The sequence below is a fragment of the Camelus bactrianus genome, chromosome 24 (assembly GCF_048773025.1).
Source record: "Camelus bactrianus isolate YW-2024 breed Bactrian camel chromosome 24, ASM4877302v1, whole genome shotgun sequence".
NCBI classification, from domain to species: domain Eukaryota; kingdom Metazoa; phylum Chordata; class Mammalia; order Artiodactyla; family Camelidae; genus Camelus; species Camelus bactrianus.
This window is the reverse complement of record NC_133562.1, coordinates 10,511,484-10,533,443: the sequence shown is the minus strand read 5'-3', so window position 1 is coordinate 10,533,443 and position 21,960 is coordinate 10,511,484. Positions and strand designations below refer to the sequence as shown.

The window sequence follows — 21,960 nt, the reverse complement described above, 5'->3', positions numbered from 1 at the left end:
TTTCTCACAACAGGATTTTTTAAAAGCCTCGACATTTATTAAGCACCACATGCTCAATGTTCGTTTTAAAGGCACTCTCCCCAAGTCCTCACTCTCTGCGTTTGGGTTTCCAAGTGAACTTTTTTTTACCCTTAGTTGAAGAGTTGTTTCGTGGTTGTTTTTTTTCCCCCCTCACTATGAGTATGAAAAACAAGTTCATTTACAGTGGAAGTTTGTAAGTCATCATTCCTTGAAGCTGAACAGAGGATGGCTCATCTTATTATAATTTCTTTACGTGGCATCACCTGGTTTCTAATAGCTCTTTCCACTTCCCTACCTGCCCCTATCTGGAGATCCAGCCAAATGAAAACCCCCGGGAGACCCATCTCCCTTCAGTCTGGGGTCACTGCATTTTCCTTATCTTGTCTCTGCACTCACACCCCTCTCCGAGGCCCCCCTGCATCTCCCACAGATAACATCAGTCAGCTGGTGGGGGACAGCGGAGGAAAGGATACGGAGCCCATCCTCCCAAATCCAGGCAGCTGTGTGACAGGCAGCCTCCCAAACTTTGAAGCTGCTTTCTTTTCTCTCCTCCTCAAGTAAATCTGCACCTTTCTGTCATCTAAATAAATGCAGTCTTTTCAAACTGATGAGGACAGCTGGAAGAACATCCTTTTGATGATGGTTCACGACTCATGTGCTGGATCAAATCGTTTCTTTTGAAACAGATATTTCTAGATATAGTCATATGAAACGAATTATTTTTTTCCTGACTTTTTATTTTGAAAACGTTTAAACTTATAGGAAAGGGAATAACACAGCAAACACACGTGTGTGTGTTCGTGAATCCATGTTAAAGATTTACCAGAAAAGAACATCGTGTTACAGTTTTCTCTCTTTGCAACCTTTTTTTTTTTTTAATTAACCTGAGCAATGTGTAAGTAAGTTGTAGCCATCACATCTCCTAAGAATAAGGGCATTTTCCTATTTAAACACAATATCATTAGCTCAGGCAAGTATTTAAATCAGGTAAAGAAATTAAATAAATCTTTACTACCATCTATAAGTCCATAATCAAATTTCCCCAATAATCCCCCAAATGTTTTATCTTTTAATGCTTTTGAAAAGAACCCTTTAAAAAATTTATGCAGAATATTATTCCTCTCTTTGTTTTGTTATGTTTAACATATAGAGAAGAGTTTTTGTATTCATATTTAATTTGAATAGGACATAAAATTGGTTTAAAATGAATCTGCGTGTGTGTGTGTGTGATTGTGATGGTATGTGTGCATTTAAAATCAAGCAAAACCAAGCTCTTGTTTCTTAGTAGATTGTTTATGGAAAGGCATATGCCTGTTTCTTCTTATCTCTTCATGGCTTATATTTTCTGATATTTCTTAGTTGCTCTATATTGTAATAGCATTTGGGGTGAAATATTTTAAAAATGAAGGAGGACGTGTGAATAGTCTTCACATGTTAATTTGGTTAGAGTTGATTAGGAAAATTTATCTTTACGGGATGGTCAAGTCTTCAATTATACCTTAAAATCTTAATTATAAAGCTTAACTATATCCTTCACTTACATAGAATAATACAGAAAATATTTTAAAGTACTTTTTTATTTTAATTCTTACAATAGTGTTTTTTTAAGCACCTAGCTACTGAGGGTTAAAATGATTCTATGCAAAAGAGTATCTCCTTATTAAATCTGATTAATAACTTGTAGCAGTGCCCTTAGTTGGCCACATATTAAGATTCAGTTGCACATTTTTCCTTTGTGTCACAAAAGTTCACTAATCTATTTAACATTTTCATCATTGTCACTGTTTTTTCTTTATCATATTATTTGTCATAAAATTTCATATGCCTACTTCCTTTCTGGTACTCTCTACAGTTAAAAATGGAAAGTAGACTATATTATCTGGATTGACATAGAAAATTATCCAAACATAGGTAGAGTTTTACAAAAAGCAGCCTAAAAATAATGTATCAGCAAGAAAAGACATATAATAAATACTAATTTGTTCCCATTCTTCGTTAGCCAAGCTAAGCAGCTATGACTTACTGTGAGTATCCTATAAAGTTTTCACCAGCAGAAGTAAAGGAGAAGTTATTATGTGAGTCTTTGCCAACAGACAGGTATGCCATTTGGGACGAAGTTTTATCACGAAAAGAAGTATGACATCTACGCCCCTTGACTTAGATGTCCTAGGCAGGAACTGAAGGACCTAGCAATGCAGGTGATATTTTCATCTCTTCTTCTTGCTGAGGATTGAGGCTTCAGAAGGGAAAAGAAGACCTCGGGAGGTAATAAAACCTGGGGACATACGTATTGTCAAGAACCAGATTAGATTCTTCTGGACTATGACTTAACGATCACATTAGAGTACTGGTAGACACTGGAGTGCACCTTTCAAAGACTGACAAGAATGTTATTTGGTTGAGACTTGAGTACCTATTTAAAGGGGATTTAGATACAATCTGGGGAGGGATAAGTACTTTATAACCCCATATAACCCAAGAAATGGATGAAAGACAAGACATGTGACAATTAAAGGACAGTAGTAGATAGTTCTCATGTGATGGAGAGATTTGGAAATGGAGGCAGAAGATCTGAATTTGAACTCCCATTTCTTATGCATGATGATTTCTGAATTTGTGAAAAATGTTTTCTTTGTGCCCAAATCCTGTAATTATCAATCTAAATTTGCTGTGGAGACTTTGTTTTGAATAAGACATTTGGGGGAATCTATTCATTTCCCTTTGCTCCTGAAAGGTTGACTATAATATGAATCTGTACCTGCAGTGATTCCATATACGGCAGAGAGAATTTGAGTCAGGAAGAACGCTGGACATCTAGCTTTTTCCACACATGAAGCACCTTACAAACTTACTGGCATTTACTGTGTGTTGAATAGATGTCAGTTCTTCTGGAGTTAGTTGACACTGGTCAGCTCTCTGGTCAAACGCTGCCCCTTCTGGACCTCAAAGTGTCGTGTCATGATAATATTGGAAGTCTGTTTCCCTCTGCCTCCATTTCCCCGGGACCCTTCATAGCCAGGTTTCTCTGAGGGGTGATTTACTCACATTTCAATTTGCATCATCCCCACTGTTCCGTTGAAGATGCTCTTGCAGGGGTTACCAGTTATCTCCATGTTTCTGGATGCATGTATGGCGCCACCAAATCAAAGCTAGAAGGGATGATGGAGGTCATCCGGTTAACTTAAGCTCATTTTTCTACAGACAACAAAACAGAGCCAGATAAATTGAGAACTGTCTAAGGTCACGTAGCTAGTAAGTAGTGTAGACAAGAGGCTCTGAGAATCCAGGTCCCCAGCTCCAGGTTCAGGATTCTCTTTTCATAATTCCACTGGCATTTTCCTCTAGCTGCAGCCTCATCCTTGTCTTTTTCAGAAAATCTTCTCGGTATTGCTGTCTGGTTTTCTCTTGTCATTCACCGCTTCCACCCAGCTTCTCTAGAAGGCCTTCTCTGATCCCAGCTTCCCACGACAAGCATCTCCCTTTCCCTTGAATGCCCTGTCTATACAACATGTTATAAATCTTATATAAAAAATGTTACAGGGCTTTGTAATTATCTATGTACATTTCTCTTTTCTACCCATGAATTCCTTGCGGCAAGAATTTACTCAACCTGCTATCCCTAATCCCTATGACAATGTCAGGCCCATAGCGGGCAGGTGCCCCCATGGTGGGTGTGGTGGAGCTGCGTCTGCCTGGTGGCTCCCCCAGAGCCTCTTCCCACACCTGGCAGCATGGCAGGACAGCTGGCTACCTGGCTTTTCTCATGCAGGAACTACCTGATACAGTGACTGGAACCTAGAAGGTGTTAAATAAATTTGGGTTGTTCTGCTGCTTGTGTTAACTATAGGATCGCTATTCATAACTTTACACCATTTGAACTCAAAATACTGCTGTTGTGTTATTGAAGTTCTGTCACAGATATTATGAGCATGTACAGGTCTGCTCCGACTCCAGGACTGCCTTCTCAAAGAAGTTGTAATTATCCTGCCAGGGTTGCCAGTGGTCTCCAGGCTCATTTCTCCGTCGCATTCTGCAGAGTGGACGGCGCCTTCCCGGCCACGCCCCTCTCTGACGTCCCGGCGTGCCCTCTCCTGGTTTTCTTGCTCTCTCTGCCCTTGGAGGTTTCTCATCCTGTGCCGGTTCTAAAAGTGTAGGAATTCTTTGATGCTCATCCTTGGTCCTCTTTTTCTTCTCTGTCTACTCTTTCAGTAGGCATCTCCTCTGCTCATGTTGCTGCAACTATTTTTTTTTTTTTTGCTAAGAATTCCCAAATTTATGTTTCTAGCCTAGATCTCCTCTTAGTACCAGATGACTGAGTTCTGAAGTGTAATGTGTTCAAAGTAAACTCTTGATTCTCTCCCCTGAAGCCTATCTTTTTCCAGACTTCCGTCATTTTAGTAATTCGTCACCCAATGACTCAGGCAAAGCAAGAAACCTGAGGAATCATTCCTGATTCCTCTGTTTCCCTCATTCCTCACATCTGGTCTATTAATAAGTTCCCATCCGTTCTTCATGCTGGGACGTGTCAATCACATGAAGTTCCTCAGTGGCTTCCCATTTCACTCAAATAAAATCCCAACCTCTCACCAGTTTATGAGGCCACACACATTCTGGCTGGCCTGGCTGCCTTCACCTCGTCCCGGTGGCTGTTCCTCATGCTCCGCTCCCAGCCTCCCAGCCTCCGGAGTGGGGGTCCGCTCCTGAGTCTTCACGCACGTGCTGCTCCCTCCCCTGGCCCGCACTTCTGAGCCAGCCTGTCTGCACCGTGGGTTCTTTCTCAGCTGTCAGGTGGCCCTTCCCTTAACTTATGACATTGGTCTCCTCCTGAGGATTTCCTTTTAAAAATAGTCATTTTTGTTTACTTCTTTATTTCCTTCTTCCCCTTTCTCACCTCGAACATCCAACAGTTTATCATAAGAGCTTAACAAATATCAGTTGAATAAATGAACGTAGTATAAGCACTTCAAAGTGATAGAAATAGTGTCTGCTCCATCCTCTGGTGTGTATGCAGGAATATCTAGTAATCGATACACACAGGTAGAAAGTTTACCCAGAAGTACTGTGATGCTTTAAAATGAGGTGTGATCTAAAAGTATTAAATATGCTAAAAGGCTTGAAATTCCTAGCAATTCCATGATCATCTTCAGTGTGAAGGTCTGTCTTAAGTGTCTCAAAGTGAATATTCTTCCTTCATGATTCTTATGCTAAAAATGGAAATATACATGTTGACAATTCAGAACCTCCTTAAGACCTAGAGTTCTGTTTTATTTTGCATAATAAAAATTTTCATATGAGGTTGAAAAAAAAAACTTCAAAGTTTTTATATTTCAAATTGCTGATACTAAATTTTGCTAAGTTAATTCCTCTAAATAAACAATATCTTTAAATTAAGTAGAAAACTTATATGACCAGATAGATTTGTAAGGTTCAAAATGTTCTTGAAACAATCTGAGTTGCTTTGCCAAGTTTAATCTGCTTCCAGACTTATTGTTGCTGTGTTCAGTATTGGTCTGGCGTCCACGGTGCACTGGAGCAGGGAGTAAATGACCCCTGGCACAAGGACTGGGGTGTGGAACATGGGGGACCACTGCTTCCCAGTCCCACGTTCACCTAGCACTGGTCATTGCATCACACATTGAATTTGCTGCCGCTTCCATTCCTAGATTTTCTGCTCTTACTTTCAGTTCTGGATTTTTTGCTGATGCTTTGTTTCCATGTGGGTACAGTGTCCTTTAGAACATATGGGATTCAAAACTAGGACTGTTTCTCTGTACAAGCGTGAATCTTGAATTGCACGTTTGTCCGTTGAGTACTAGGTGGAAGAGTTTGAAATCATCCTCTATCGTGGTAGAATTCTAGTTAAGGGGAGCATTTTACATTTTTAGCTGAAATTGTATCAAGGTAGAAATGAGTGAATATCTACTCAAGATGATTTTGAGTAATTGAAAGCTGAATTCAGGATCTTTTATTCCTGCATGGCTCCCCTCTGTACGTAATATAGATGCAGTTCCTATTGGATGTACTTTGCATTTCTAGAAGATTAACAGCCTAAATATGAGAACCTTGCTAAAGTCTTTTTAAAAATCTGAATAGTCAGTTCCCTTATTTATATATATTTTTTCACCTTTTCACATTTTTCCCGTTTTAAATATGCATGTTTCTGAGGGTTCTATTTTTGTTTTTCTCTTCCCTTACCCTCATTTCCTGTTACCTAATTATTATCCAGTACAGATAACTAAAATATCAAATTTCAGCTTGTAAACCTCCTGTTAAGTCCCAGTCTTAGATTTTCAGCTACCTTTTTGATGTTGCCATTTGAACATTCTTTTAGCCTTTTGACCAAATCAAATCATAATTTCTTTTTCTCCAATTTTTTTCTGTGTTCCATCATTCTCCTAGTCATTCTTGTTTAAAACTTAGTGTGTATCACCTTAATCTTGTCTGTTCTCCTAACCTTTTGGGTTAGTCACTCTCCGGGTGCTGTGTTTTCTTTTCTATTTGCATCTCCTGCATTCTCTCTCCAAGCCACATGTCTTATCCTTGTAAATTCACTGCTCTCTTTCTCTCTCTTCCTACCATAAACCGATTCTTGACAAATTTAAAAGTTTAGGTTCTCACACATCACGTTCTATGACCATAATACAAATACAGTATAAATAAAAAGGAGATATTTTTTAAAACCCCATATATGTTAAAATTAAACTACCCATGGAACAAAGACAGCATAAAATTAGCAATTAAAAACAGAACTGAAAGATAACTACAGTTTAAAACTTGTGAGATATAAACTAACACAGTATGTAGCGGAAAGTTATTAGAACATGAAAACATGTATTAGAAAATAAAAAAGACATCATATCAAAATAAACATCAAACTTAAGACACTAGGAAAACAGCAAGAAAACAAACCCATAAAAAGATAGAAAGGAGAAAAATAGTGAAGCTAAGAGCAAAAAGTAATGACATATAAAGCGAGCAACAAGGAGACCAACAAAGTAAAACGTTAATTTTTTGAAAAGACTAACAAAATTGGCAAACTTCTGATGAGATTAGGCAGATTAAAACAACAAGCGATAAGTCATATTAATAATGAAAAGGGAGCAGGAGTTTAAAAGATAGTGGGAGAAGCACAACACATAGCAGAATGACTGAAATAAAGAAGAATGCATAAGTTCTTTTTTGCAAGAATGAAGAGCAGCTGGAACGCTCTTACTTTACTGGTGGGAGTATAACTTCGTATAACTGCTTTAGAAAACTGTTGGATACTAACACTGATTACTAACTTGCTCTATGACCCATCAATTCTACTCCTAGGTTTATGTATAAGAGACATGAGTGCATATGTTTAACAAGTATTCATCATAGCTTTTGCATATAAGCTTCAAGCTGGAATCAATCAAAATGCCTGTCAAAATAGAATAAATAAATACACTCATATAATGGTATGAATTAATTTCATTCACACAATGGTATACTACTCAGAAACAGAGAGGAATGAACTACTGCCATATAACAAGCTGGATGACTTATTTATAAAATGATGAAAAAAGGGAACCAGACACATCCTACTCCGTGACTCCATTCATATAAAATACAAGAATGAGCAAAACTGATTTGTGATGATTGAAGTCAGAATAGTTACATCTGGGATGGTATCAACTGGGAAAGGGCAGAAGGGATTCTTCTGGTTGCTAGAAATGTTCCATATTTAGATTTATGTGGTGGTTACGTTGGTATTTGTAATATTTCATCAGTCGAACGATACATTTAAAGTTACAACAGTTTACTATATGTATGCTAGTTCTCAATAAAAATTTTACAAAATATACCAAAAACACACATGATGAAAAAGAGTGAGAGAATATTATGAAGAACTTTATACTAATAACTGGAAATGTTTGATTATATGGAAACAGTCTTAGGATAATATGTCACCAAAGGTAGCTCAAGAAAAAGGAGAGAAGTAGAGTGATCCCATTAACATGGAAGAGTTAACCAATTGTTGAAAACCTTCCCACAAAGAAAATATCAGAACAGCACACAATTCCAAAGCTGTGCCAGGAAGTACAAAAAGAGGGAACACTCTAGTTCATTTAATGAGCCTAGTATAATCTTGATGTCAAAACCAGAGAAAGACAATAAAAGAAAAATTTAGACCAATTTTACTCATGATTTTATAGTTTAAAATTTAAAACAAGATATAAACAAATTAATTTCACTATGTTAAAAAAAAGATTTTGTACTATGACTAAAATGATTTTATCACAAAATGCAAGGTGGGTTCAACCTCAGGAACTCAATTAATGAAATTTACCACATTAACAGTTTAAAGGAGATAAATTGCATGTTTTTCTCAAGAGTTGCATAAAATAAATACAGCATACTTTCATGATTGGAAAAAAAACACTTAATTACCAATAGACAGTAATTTCCTTACCCTAATAAAGACTGTTTAAAATAACATCTTCAGCAAGCATCATTAATTAGTGGAGAAATTTTAATACAATTATTATTTTATAATAAAATCCCTAATAAGGCCTCCTGGGTGATTTGACCAACAATGAAAGATAAGATAAAAAAGAATTTACTTATAAAAAAGGTTGCACTAAAACTGAAAAGAACTGAATTAAGCTGTTATTTGGAGGTTATATGTTTGTATACAAAACAAAATCCATAGAATCTAAAAACAGATTATTGCAACAAATAAAACTTTAGAAAAGTTGCTGGGTACCAAATCAACTCATATGAGTTAATGGGGTTTTTGTTCACCACCAAAAAACTTAGAAAATATGAGTTTTAAAATAATCCAATTTATAATAGGTATAAATATTAGGTGCTTAGAAATAAATCTTATAAGATGTGTAAGACTATGGAGAAAATGATAAAAACATTATTAAAGGATATTTTAAAAGACTTAAATGATCAGATTTAACTTGTTCAGGAATAGGAAGACTCAATACTGTAAAACTGTCAATTGTCCCTAATTTGATCTATGGATTCATATCTATTCCAATGAAAATTCAATAGGTTTTAAAATGTATTTTTTATATTTTCATCTTTTGGAACTTGACAAGCAGATTAAAAAATGTGTATGGAAGAACAAAAGGTCAAGAATAGCAAAGATACTCTTAAAGAAAAAGAACAGGCAGGATAGGATTTGTCCTACTATGGGGTCAATTTGTAATAAATCTGCAGTAATTAGAATGTGTGATATTAGTCCACAGAACAAAACAGATATTCTCCCCAAAGAGATATCAGACATATAAAAACTCAGTATAGAATAGAACTGTCTTTGCATCTCAGTAGGGGAATGGACAGAGTGTTCAACTTGTTAGCCATATAGAAAATAAAATAAAATTGATTCCCTACTCACATGTACAAAAATGTATGAAAAGACAAAGCCATAAATCTTAGAAGAATATTTTTATGACCTTAAGTTAAGGAATGATTTCTCAAATGAGACCCAGAGAGCATAAGTCACATATAAAATGTTGGGTATGTTCATCTACATTAAAAATAATAATTTCTGTTTACCAGAAGTTACCATAAAGTGAGCAAAAATAAAAGATGGTAAGATGAACGAACATGTTTATAATATATGGAGCCGGAAAAAAGTATTCATGTCCTAAATATGTAAGAAATAGCCACAAATCAACAAGAAAACTCAAACCACCAAATAAGAAAATATGAAACTAACATAAACAGACATTTCACTGACAGGAAGCATGAAGGTCCAGTAAACAGGTGAAAATACGAATCCTCATCAGTAATATGGGAAATTCAAATTCAGACAGAATCATAGATGGTCTGGGAATACCACACAGGAAGCTTAAGCTGGGCATACAGGTGTTTGTTTAATAGCTACTCTTTATATATTACCTGTGTTACAAGTAGTCTTTGTAAGCATTTAACTTTTAACTTAAAAAGCAAAATAATCAGGACCATAAGTATGCAATCAGTATCACTCGTCACTAATATTAAGATAAGTATAAAAGTGATGCTATTAATACATGATACTGTTTAAGAAATTCTAGCTGTGTATTCACACCTGCAGAGGTCTGTGAGCCTGAAACCTGTTCTTTCTTTGTTACAAGTAAGTTTATCACCTTTTGTAGAGGTATTAAAGACATACAAGCATCTTAGTGAGACTTTCTTGTGCAATTAGAAAGAGTGGTACCCATGCTTTATAGTTAAGGCTGTACGTGTCTCACACTTTGGGGGACATTAGCCTATAGCTTTAACTTTTTATTCCTCGTCTAGTGCTTCAATTTAAGATAACAAATTTATTAATTTCCTGCTATGTACAAGACATTAGACTATCAGGTTTGTAAAGAGGATGAGCACTAAATGAATATGGTTATTTGAATACACGTCTTTCTTCCCAGCATTGCCCCCTGAGGGCTTATAGTTTACCAGGGAAAATTAGTGTATAGAAATAAATATAGTGCAAAGTAGAATGGAGTATGTGTCTTAATAGAAGGACTAGTGAAGTGCTAACCTAGTGCAGTGGAGATGGCAAATAACCGGGCAGGAGCCAGCTCTGCAGATGGCTGTGGAAAGAGCAAACAAATTGGAAAGACCTTCCACAGCAAAAGACCTAAGGCGGCAGCATCACCGGAGCGCAGGGAGCCCGAGCGAGGGGCGGAGGCAGGGCTGACTTGTAGCCTCCATGTTTGTCTGGAGAGCGTCTGACGCATCGCATCGTAGGGACTTAGTCAACACTTGTAAATAATTGAAAGCTGGTGATTAAAACAAACGGAAAAAGAAACAAATAAGGAAACATTTCTCTGAGAACTAAATGGTGACACAGTCTCTTAGAACGAATGACACATCAATAGAAGAGACTTCTCATAAGTATGGAACAGACTATGCAATTCGTACCACACAGAGACTGAGTGGCAGGTGAAATCCTGTGAAAAATGCCCATATCAAGGCAGAAGATTGATTTTGTTGAATTAAACATTGTATGACATAAGCAAGCCTTCAACTGAGTCTGAACATGTTTTGTTATTCAGAGATTGCCTCCATGGCTATGGAGAGTTTAAGCATATGCCACATAATGTAGTAGAAGAAAATACTGCACTTAGAAAAAAAAAAATGAGTTCGCATAACAGTTAACAGAACCATCTGTGTGACCTTAACTAGTCTTTCCTAAGCTTGAGTTCCTTCATTGCCAACATGGGTATAATCTATACTTTGCCTACTTTATAGGGTTATTGTGAACAGTAGATCATATATGTTTGTGTGAAAGTTCTTGGTAAACATGAAGCACCTAACAAATGTTGCATGTGGGACATCATTTATATAATACCTACGCACAGGTCTGTACATATCCCTGCATATGTATGTGCACATTCATATAATGACTATATAAACTGCTTCAGTTAATTTATTATAATCTAGAGTAATTGTACCTAATGCTAGGACTATGGATTATTTAGTCAAAATGCATTGAAATCAGTCATCATACATCCAGAAAGTTGATTTCAGAAAAGCATAATCAAATATTAAGATAAACCTAGAAGCAATGAAATCCAAGGAACAAAGAGAATATAAAAGTGACAAAGATAAAATATTACTCAAGAGACAGCATCTGCTAACAATAAATATAAAAAGAAGAAAAACATGTGACTAGATGAGTGTATAGGTGGAAAAAGTAATTACAGACAAGAAATCGAAAATGTCCAGCAGTGTTGCTGGATTGAAACATATCGTGGGGAGCAGAGGAGCAAAAAAAATTGGGGGGAAATCATATCTAAGAAAATTAAAAATTGTAAGTGAAAGGCATAGTAAGTGGATACCAAAATAAGACCCTTTCTCCTAAGCTCAGGAGACAAGTGAATAGTTTGAGAAGAGGTTAATTTTAAAGAACTATTATTTGTTTGCCTAAAACCCAGTGGCCATGTTCTTCATGAATCAAATATATTTACATTCTAGGGAAAGAAAGTGGTGAAATTTTTGCTTTTGTTTTTGTTCTTGGACAAGATTTGTCATTTAAATGCATAACCTTTGATTTAGTGCACTATTTTAAAGATTACTTAGAAGTAAGTGATTGAGATATATTTTGAAGCAAAGACACACCGTGAATTAGAAATCAGAGTTGATAAACCTAGCTTAACTAAAGTCTGATGTTAACGTACTCTTCTTAAGATAAGTCCAAGGATTATCTTGTGTATTTTATAAGTGTGGCTTACCGTAAAGAAGCTAAAAGGAGCTTCCTTATTTCCTAAAAGCTTGTGATAAAGAAATGTCCAGAAATACAAATTTAATTACAAATAGTTCCCACATGTTTAATAAAGATCATTCTATTAAAAAAGTAAGAGGAAGAACAGAAGAATGGGAAGAGGGAGGACAGGTAGAAGGAAAGGTGGGAGAGAGGACTAATTGACCAAATGAGACAGCTGAAGAACTTGCAGGAAGCCCTCTAAACTTAATGTCTATACCCACTAGGACTGGAAAATTGAAATCGTTTTGGTGGAAGACAGATCCTTTTAGCATCATAAATTGGATCTGGATTGATACCACTTTGTTACACAGATTTAAATTATTCCAGAACAGACATTCCAAAACTGCTTATATGCATTTGCATCTAGTTCATTCATTCCTTCAACAATTACTGCGGTTCAGACGCCTGGCAGGCATTGCGCATAGGCAATGGCAAACATCGTAGATATTGTTTCGTGTTTCTCTTGGCAAAGAATCAAACCTTCAAAAAGCAAATGTACCCTCGTAGAGTGAATCATACCCACGTTAAGACGGCGAGGAGTTGACAGGATTAAAAATAGGAATATTCTCAAATGCCTAGTGAGGATATTCAACAATGAGATTACAAAAGATCTTTTAAAAGAATGACTGATTTATTGCCTGGACTTTTAAAGAACATTAAAAAATATTGCGGTGCTTGCCTTGCACAGATTCTATAAAAAATGTCAAGTTTGATATTACTGTCTTTTTCTAAACAATGTTCCTCCTCATATCCTACACTATGGAGTAGTGTTTTCAAGGAACAGAAAGCCCTGTTGGGAAAGGGCCCCCTATTTCCTCAGCTTATGTTTTTGGACATTTTTAATAAGGAAAATGTCTAGCTTTGTAAGATATATTATCATTAATATTCATGCAGAGGTTTTTCAGGTCCATAATTCAATTCTCTGGGGTAATCTGGAGGAAGGCTAGGTCTTATCTGGTTGTATGGCGCAGAATTTAGGTATTTTGGTGGCAGCATGTCTAGTTGAGGTATCTGGTTCCCGTTAGTGAATTTCTCCGAAAAACACTTATTCTTGAGAGTACTTATAAAAAGCCCAAACCAGTTCACTTCTGTGTGGTTCAGCTCCTCCTTCGTCAGTGCTCCGAGTCCGGCAGCGTGCTGGCTGCTGGGGTTGTAGAGGGGAAGTAAGACATCATTCCTTAAGTGACAGGAAACCTTAGAATGTAGTGTGAATAGATGCCTTGGATATAATGCAGCAAACTTTATGCTAAAAGTAGACACTGAGAAATGAGAACCCCAACGAAGGCAGTGGGTAGTAGAGAGAACTAGCGATGGAGAGGTGGCGCCCTGGAGGCCATCCGGTAGTCCCAGGAGCCCCAGTAAGTTTCAAGCAGGATGGCTAGATGGCGTGGCGAAAGTTACCAATTCCTTTTTGCAATTGTGCGCCCCCCCCCATATAAATGTGGATGTGTTCATGGTGACCTGGAGTTCCAGGCTTGCTAGCTTTCTGTGAGTCACTGACAAGGACACTTCATCTCTCTGGACCCCACTTTGATTATCTGTAATGAGGAAATTGAAATACTCACTTGTGCCTTTTAATTCCCAAACTCCCCGATACTCTAGATAAGCTTGTGCTAGTGCCTTTGAAAATACAAAGAATATGGTGGCATTTTATTCTGTTTTTTTTTTTCTTACAACAATAATTCTACCATTTATTGAGTGTCAACTATATGCAAAGCTATCTTTATCATTTTTTTTGCCATTTGGTATATTTTATTTTATTTTTTTAACATTTTTTATTGATTTATAATCATTTTACAATGTTGTGTCAAATTCCAGTGTTCAGCAGAATTTTTCAGTCATTCATGGACATATACACACTCATTGTCACATTTTTTTCTCTCTGAGTTATCATAACATTTTGTGTATATTTCCCTGTGCTATACAGTGTAATCTTGTATATCTTTTCTACAATTATGAAATCCCAGTCTATCCCTTCCCACCCTCCACCCCCCTGGCAACCACAAGTCTGTATTCTCTGTCTGTGAGTCTATTTCTGTCCTGTATTTACGCTTTGTTTTTGTTTGTTTGTTTGTTTTTGTTTATTCTGTTTTTTTAAAAGATATTTTTGGAATGATGAATGAGGAGGAATTTAAGAAATCCAAATAAATTCAGTTAAATCATCGGGTTCAAAGAACCCCACCACTTACATGTTTATATAGTTGTAACTGAACAGTATGCTTTGTAATAGGTAGAGTCAAGGAAACAGACCTCTACCCTCAAAAACTTACTGTTGAAGAGTACAAACAGCAAGAATAGAAAAGTAAACACCACGGTGCTGTGTGGGTGTAATTGCTCACAAGCTTTACGGAGCAGAGGGGGTTGGGAAGCAATTTGAAGAAGAGAAGGGTGGTGGGACATGCTTCAGTAGGAAAGCTGTTTGATGGAAGGGACGGACAAGTGAAGGCGGAACCTGAAATGAAAATGGGGAGAAAGAGAGAAGCAACAAAAAAGAACTGCTGGGAGTAGGAGGGCAGGAGGTGAATACCTCAGTGGAGATGAGTGATAAAGGACCAGGTAATCTGGGCACATACAGGGTAGCTGAAACCACCCAAATAAGAGGGAGGATGTTCTGTAGATAAGACAAGAACTGCCAGGATGTGAAGTATGCCTTTTCCAGAAGAATAGCTGGAAGGATAGATTAGGAATATAAACAAAGGAGAATCACTGTGACACTGCAGGAGCCTTCATCTAAAGAGAAGTGGAAGGAAGAAAAGGTTTTTATTTTACAGTGAACAGGTATGAATCATTCACACATTAATTGATTGTGTGTAAATATTTAGGTATTGCATAGATACCAGATGGGGAAGACAGAGCCCTCTCCCTTCCTCTACAGCCCTTTAGAGATAAACCAGTTTTATCGAAATAATTCTGATACAACATGCAATGAATTATAAGGGAATCAAAAGGAAACTTTTATGATTTAATGTTAAATAAAACTCCTCTCCGTGTCAGCCTTTGATATTTACAAGGAGTCTCTAGTAGACGGTACTAGCACTTGTACAAATTCTCAACTTGCTTTTAGGGCAAAAGCTACGTACTTAAGAAAATATGTCTTAATGGATTCTAAAATATTCTACTCTCTCACAGAACTTTCCCCTGGTCTATGATGGGACGGCAAATTGTATTACCAACCTTTGTCATTGGCTCTCCATGGGCACGTGGTACAATTCAGTGGTGCTGCAGCATTGTACTTAATGTTCCTACTTCTTCATCTGTCCCACTGTTTATCTCCAATGTTTACCAGCCACACCTCTTTATTTTAACAAAAGTGAGACAAAAGGGAGTTTCAGATTTTTAAGGTGAAAACAATCAGTATATGGTTGGAATAACTGATGAGGAAAATAGACCCTAGTTTGGTATAAGGCACAATTTTTTATTTCTTCTTTTCCTCCTCAGATTTATGTTTATAAAAGACTCATTATTTAAACTACTATGTACCCACTTCCAATTTCGTAGGTTTCTTGAAATGATATGAATGTTTACAAAACAGTCAGTACAGGAAGTTAACTGCTATGAGTGATAAATCCCTTCATACTAGGAACTGGCAAAACATGAAAGCCCTGGGTAACTTGGGGCAAATTCCCTGTCCTAACTCAAAAAGAATCAGCACATACACTGGTGACCTTTTTTTTTTTTCACTTCCACTACAGCATCAGTTTAGTCTGTGTTAGCCTCTTCCAGTTTACTAATTCTGGTGCAATGTACGGTGGAAGAGAAATTTATAGGCTGAAATAGGCAAGTCCCAGGTAGTACTTTAGGAATGAAGGTGATGAATGTGGGATGCCTCTTACGATTGTCCATTGGACAGTCAATAAACAAAATTTATTGACTCTTCACTTTACGGACAACAGAATAAGAAATTGGTTCAGGTGAATTTGCAAAGGCATAAAAGTAAACAGCAACTGAATCCATCACATTAAATGAGATCATCTAGATGAAGCTCTCCTAGTAGGACAGATAAGCCAGGTCCCTTGGAAGAGACTCCAGTATCTGAATCAGGAGAAATCTGAGGACTGGGGATGAATAAGGAAGCCTAATAAAGCATCTCTCACCAAGGGAAACTTGACCTTAAATTTAGTTTTTAATATTAAACATCAAGTTCAAGGACATAAAAGACAAATTCTGAGGGAAATTTGTTAGGAGACAATTCAATTTAAATGTAAACCTTTGAAAATAAGATATTTTGATGCTGTTTTTATCTAATATTCAAAAAGAACCCAAGAAAAGTTGAAAAAAAAATGGCTTTGCTTTTTTTTTTTTAACCCTTTGATTTCAGTTAATGGTAGCTTATATTTATATCTTCATGGAGTTTTGGATTTTATTTGTAAAAATAAATCTGCTTAAATAAATATTTTTCTTTTCTTATACCATATAGGCCTGTGCAAAATTGGTCTATAATTAAAAGAAAAAAATGGCAACTTTAGTCATTTAAAACAAAAATCTTTTTCCAATTCTTTCTGACTAGATTTTTGTCTCTTTCTTCTTCCTTTCCAGAACAATCTTCTTTAGCCCGTCTTCTATTCTGAATCACCTTCCTCATTCTGCCAAATACCCCCACCAGACTGTGACTTGCCTGGCATGTAGTAGACACTTTGTAACTTGGTTTTGAGCTCAAGGAAGTTATTTCCATTTTGGACTTCAGATCAGGTCTTTTCTCTCCCTCTTTTCTTCTCTTTTCCTGACTTCTGTAGACCATATTCATCTGTCCCTATGCGGTACATCCTCACTGTCTTTTCTGTGCCAACACCTCTGGCACTCGGTCCTGAAGTGCTTTACCATGTTATGTAAGCAAAATAGTTGTAGCAGTTTAATCTTTGTGTGAGCTCTTTCCTCCTTGATTTTAGGAGGCATGCGTAGTATCTCTCGGTTCCTGAGTGTTTTAGCACATGCCAGACATTGTGTAGAGTGCTACGTAGTCTTTAATCTCTGGACACGAATGACACCTGTAAGACAGTGTGTCTTCCTTTCAACCACCGTGGGAACACACAATAGAAAATTGACACTGGCATTTTTTTTTTTACATTTTTTATTGATTTATAATCATTTTACAATGTTGTGTCAAATTCCAGTGTTCAGCACAATTTTTCAGTTATTCATGGACATATACACACTGGCATTTTTTAGTGAATTATTTGGGTGAGGTTTTCATCACTGGTAGCTTTTATTTCATTTCACCCATTTTTTTCCCTCTCCCTTCAGTGACTTTCACACAAATTCAGAATTACTTGGAAAATAACCAAACTAAATTAGTAAAATATCTGAAGTATTAAGTATTTGTGGAAAGCTGTAGGTTCATTATTTTCACTCACATATAATATCCATTTGCTTGCCAACTAAATACTGCCAAGTAAAGGTGCCACTGATCTTAAATATACATCTCATGTGTAGTTAACACATTTGTTCTTGGAAATGTAATAGATATTGCTATAGTCCTTGAAAACAGCTTTTTTCCCCCCAAACAAGCTTGAACCTTTTTACATGCTCTACTTTCTTCTTCCTTCCCACCCCGCGACCTTTTCACCAACTTGTGACATTCTTTACGCCATTGATTTTTGAAGCTTTATTTAATAAACATTTGTTTAACCCTTGCTAATTGCCATACAATCTAAGTTAGTGGATTGTAGTTTAAAGAAATTTCAATATGATTTTAAAGTCCACATAAAAGAGTGAGAAATAATCTTGATAAGCAACTTTGTTGTGCCGTACAGCTCACAGGGTATTCCATTCTGCCCCCATAATAACCTGTCAAGTAAAGAGTAATAAAGGTAGTTGCTATTTAATGCAGACATGCTACAGGGTAGGCATGGTACTAAGCACTTTTATATAGTTCTTACTTGCTTCTCACATCAACTCTAAATGTAAGTTTATTATTTTTAATTTACAGGGAAGGAAACTAAGACTCAGGGTCATTAAATGATTTGTCACACAGCTGAATGATGAAGCCACTGCCTAGTAACTAATTGCAGAAAAGAGATTCTAAAGTTGCTTTCCTACCAAGACTGCTGGGTATATGCGGAATGGATATTTTATAGCATCACTGTGCACGTCTTAATTTCAGGGGGTCCTGACTGAGTCACTGCCAAAATTTGGGGTTGGTGAAGTAGAGGAGCCTGGTGGCAGTGGGGTGTCCTTGACAGACGGCTCTTGTAACTTCATTCCATGATGCTCCAATCATATAGCAATGATGGACAAAATAGAAAGGAGAAACCCAAATGGATTTCGTCAAGTTCAAAACAACTCTCCATCTTTGAGATCCAGGAACCAAAATGTAAAAACCAAGTGGTTATCAGAGTTGAAGCCAGAGGGTCTGCTGGACTCTATTCCAGAAATGAAAAGTGGTTACTAGGATTCTGATTATCTATGGGACAAAGCCAGACCCTCTACTTAAAGCAGGGCTTGGGTAGAAACTTCATTGCTCCTGATGGGAAACTAGAAACAAAGATTCTGTTGATCAATTCGTGGATCTAGGGCTTTTTAGTTGGAGAGTGTGAAGGATAGGAAGACAGATACAGTTTGTCACTTAACACTGAATATGCCATGTGCTGGCCCTGTGATTCAACTCGCAATGTCTCCTCCTTCCCGGTGGCACAGCAGATACACAGGAAGTGCCCTGTGAGACGAGCCTGGTCTTGTAGCCTGGGATGGCCTAGAAGAAGCAATGGCAAAACTACTGGAAAGGGAGGAATGAGTATGTAGAAAAAAAACCTTTCACTACAAATGGGCTTCAAACCAAGATTCCATAATCTGTCAATGATTCATTAGATTCATGCTAGTAAAGCAAACAAACAAAACCAAACCCAACTGCTATGAGACCAAGATTCCACTCCAGAAGAAATTAATTATGTGAAATTCTCACAAAGACTTTGAAATAAGTGTGTTTAGAAGCTTAGAAAGATAAATGAAAGTATGCTTTGACGAAAAGAGTGACAAATTATGGAGCAAATCCAAGAAGAAATTTATTTTAAGTGCACTTGTATTTAAAATTAGAAACATTAGTAATAACAAATAGTCATTGAAATAAAAGCTCTGATAGGATAAACTCTAGGCTGGACGCCAGTGAAGAGAGAACCAATGGTTTGTTAGAGGGCAGGGGAAATCACCTAGATCAGAACATAGGGGACAAACTGAATTTTTAAATACTCATGAAAAAAAATGGTTAAAATACATGGATTGTTTGGGAGGCTCCAACCTATGTCTGACAGGAGTTCCAGTAGAAGTGAGTGGAGAGTGGGTGAGAGACACATAAAAACTGAAGAGATGATCACTGAAACTTTTTAGAATTGGAGGTAACACATGCACTCAGGTTGAAATTGTTCTTTCAGTATTGAGCAGGACAAAGAAACTTAAATATACAGTTGAAAATGTGACATAGAACTTCAAGATACTGAGAGCAAAAGAAAAGCTTGGAGCAGACTGAGGGGCTCTGGGGAGCCAGTTCTGTCCTGTTTCTGTCCTGTGGATCTCAGTCCAGGCTCTGGGATCAGGAGCCCACGGTGGAGGCAGCTGGAAGCAGTTCCTCCAGCTAGTCTCAGACCACCGCTGGCATCGTTAAAGGCCGAAGCACTGAGCAGTCTCAGGAGAGCCTTCTTTCAATATGCACCTAAAATGGAATTGTGAATTTGCCTGCGAATGATCAGAATTTAAACTGTGTTAAAACCCAGTGGGTGGGAGGCAGGGTAGACTATCGGCCTTGGTTATGGTATTCTCAACCCTCAAGACTTGAGATGAGTCATTTAATTAATCCGTGAATGAGGATAATAACCCCTCTTTTATCTCCTCTCACAGTTTTGTTGAAAGTGAGTTTCACGCATATGAATTCTTTATAGACTGTAAAGAATGATGCAACTATAAGAAACTGTTACTACATTATTACAGAAATGGATATAAGCAATGATTCCTGCCCTCTTAGGGTTTATACATTAGATTTGTTTAAAAAAACCAACCAAACAAACAAACAGAAAGCTCCCTCCAATAAATACAAAAATGTTTGCAAAGCTATGTATAACAACTAAGCACAAATTATTTTTGGTGTGCAACAAATGTGGGAGTGTAAAATGAACAGAGGGGATGGGATTAACAGGTTACATTTAATATTAACAAAAGTACATATTATGAATTACCCTAATTTATTTTCCTCTTTTTATTACAAAAATATTCAAGTGTGCACCTAGATTTAATAATTGTTAACATTTAGCCATATTTGCTTTACCTATATATGACTATATTTTTTTTCTGGATCTTTTGGAAGTAAATTGCTAACATCATGCCATTTCTCACCTAAATATTCAGCATGCATCTCCTAACAGAAAGGCTGTTTGCCCATGTGACCACCATACCATTATTACATCTGAGAACGTTTGCAGTAGTAATTCCCCAGTATCGTCTAATGACCAGCTGAGATCCAGATTTCCCCAATTTCCTCAAAAACCTTTTTATAGCTGTTTTCTCCCCCAAATCAGAATCCACACGTTACATTTACATCACACTGCATTTATTAGTTGTCTTTTTTCTCTCTTTCGTTTGAGAACAATCTCTTCAGTTTTTTTCCCTTTACAACATTAACTTTTTGAAGATAGCAGGTCAAGAATATTCTTGATTTGTTTTGAAGACTATTCTGGATTTGTGTAACTTATTTTTTTCCCTCCAAGCAACACTTGTCCTTCTATTCCAACATTTCCTGAAAATTGGAATATTCCATCTAAAGGCTTCATTAGATCCGGGTAGACATTTTGGATAAGAATACTTTATTATGATGTATTGTTGTACTTCATATTGTATCCCATTGAGAGACACCTACTGCCCATTGCTAGTAACCGTAAGCTAATAGTCTGGTTACCGTGATTACCACCAGAGAAGTCACTGTAAAGCTTTCTCTTTGCTGTTCTCAAAGGATGAAAATCGTGTATCTCAGAATAACCTTTCTCCTAATAGTTTTTAGCATCCATTAGTGATTACCATGGACCATTTTATTTTCACTGCAAAATGATGAATTTCTAAATTTGTCCTCCCTTTCTGTCAGTCTTTGTTAAGGAAGAGCTTCCCCTCATCAAATAGGCATGAACTACATTTCCTCCTAAAAAAATCATGATGCTTCTGAGTCTTTAATTACCAATTTTCGAAACAAGAGATGAAGTAACAGTCACTTCAGTGGTGGCAACTGAGATCTTACTCCTTTTCTGTTTTTGAGGATTACTGTGGACTTACTGACTTTGTTTTATACTCAGGGTTTTGTTTTTAAAAAAAAAATCAAAGCAATTACAACTACAAAGTAGAATTTTTTTTAATTTGTTGAGGCTAAATGTGAAGCCTAAGTCCTAATGGAATGTAGATGGGAGGAGGGGCGTTAATCAGAATAATGTGGGTTTTTTTAAAGTGTAACATTATTAGAGATCCTAATCTCTTTTTTTAATTTATGAGATGCTCTTTTCTGAAAGTCTCTGAGTACCTTAACCAGAGTATAACTGAAAACAAGAATGTCAAAAAGGCACATTTAAATTGTTCTCAAAATCAATCAAAAATAATGAGGTGCTAGGAAAAAGTTGTATCCTTGATAATTACATCTATCAGTATCAGAAAACAAAAGAGAACAATCAGGAAATGACAACCCCACTCCCAAGTAGCACATTAAAAAAGGCTAATGAAAAAAAGTCTCTTTTAAAAATTGTACTAAA

General features: G+C 36.7%; 1 protein-coding gene across 6 annotated transcripts in view; it reads left to right on the top strand.

Moving 5' to 3' along the window:
- The window catches only part of ZNF521 (zinc finger protein 521), a 262,751-nt gene that overhangs the window by 115,182 nt on the left and 125,609 nt on the right, over positions 1-21,960 (top strand). The gene's annotated exons all lie outside the window — the stretch shown is intronic.